This window comes from Oncorhynchus nerka, unplaced genomic scaffold, assembly GCF_034236695.1.
Source record: "Oncorhynchus nerka isolate Pitt River unplaced genomic scaffold, Oner_Uvic_2.0 unplaced_scaffold_11735, whole genome shotgun sequence".
Lineage (NCBI taxonomy): Eukaryota > Metazoa > Chordata > Actinopteri > Salmoniformes > Salmonidae > Oncorhynchus > Oncorhynchus nerka.
Window position 1 is genome coordinate 1 of NW_027029620.1, and position 1,089 is coordinate 1,089.

Genomic DNA, 1,089 nt, shown 5'->3' on the forward strand with positions numbered 1-1,089 from the left:
CATGTGCTTCAGTTAACAAAAACAGATGGCTTTGCGATCTATTTCATTCTTAGAATGTCAACATTGTGAAAGTGGGAGTTGTGCAAAAGCTCATTTAACAAGTGAATACTCTCAAAAGACAAGTTGGGGAATACTGTAGATTAGAAAAAACATGTAAAGTGGCTCTATCGTAGAGATACTTCCTTTAATATAATAGTTGTGTTCAAATATTGATACAACATGATTTGTCTACAAAGTCCTCCAATGAATGTAAATTTCATGGAATTTGAAGCCTTTCTATAAAGGCACGGATGGGATTTGAACCCATGTTCTTCGGTTTACGAGACCGACGCCTTACCACTTGGCCACCATGCCACTCTATTCTGCAATATATATATATATATCAACATTCTGGAAAGTAGTAGTTGTGCAATGTGAATTTGGCACACAAACTCAGTAGAGAAAGGACCTCATACATATATAGCATGCCCTCCCTCTGAGCTTCCATCCCATTTAATTTGTAGATAAAACGCAATATCAATACACTGTACTTTATATATACACCACTCCATTGAAACTACAATGAAATGATAGCAGCAATTCTTAAAAACAGGAACGACAGGGATCGAAAACATGAACTTCAGTTTTTGAAAAATGATGCCATGTGCTGGCAACCATGCCACTCTGTTCTATAAATGTACTAACAGGATTGAAACGCATGTTCTTCAGATTAAAAATACCAAATTATTTAGCACATCTCTGTTTCCTGCTTAGAATTTCAACATTCTGAAAGTAGTTGGGTCTTTGCAAAAAAACCAGAGAAGCTGGGGATTGAACCCAGGACCTCATACATGCAAAGGATGCTTCACTACTGAGCCACACCCCTTTCTGGTAAAGAAGAAATTGTTTCTTATTTTCTTAAATTTCTCCTTTTATTATAGCAGGTAAGCCAGTTAAGAACAAGTTCTCATACACAACTGCTAATCGGCCAAGGGTAAAGCAAAGCAGTGCAATTCATTTGCAGTCTCTGGACGCGGAGGGGTGAACATCTGCTGCTCTGACTGCAGCTGGAGGACTGCTGCAGGGACTACAGAGCCGCCTGTGATTGCC

The 1,089-nt window shown here is 38.8% G+C and overlaps 1 non-coding gene across 1 annotated transcript; it reads right to left on the bottom strand.

Moving 5' to 3' along the window:
- Window positions 1-282: 282 nt before the first annotated feature.
- On the bottom strand, window positions 283-354 carry trnat-cgu (transfer RNA threonine (anticodon CGU)). Its single transcript has one exon. It is a non-coding gene; the product is annotated as a tRNA-Thr (tRNA).
- Between the last annotated feature and the right edge of the window lie 735 nt (window positions 355-1,089).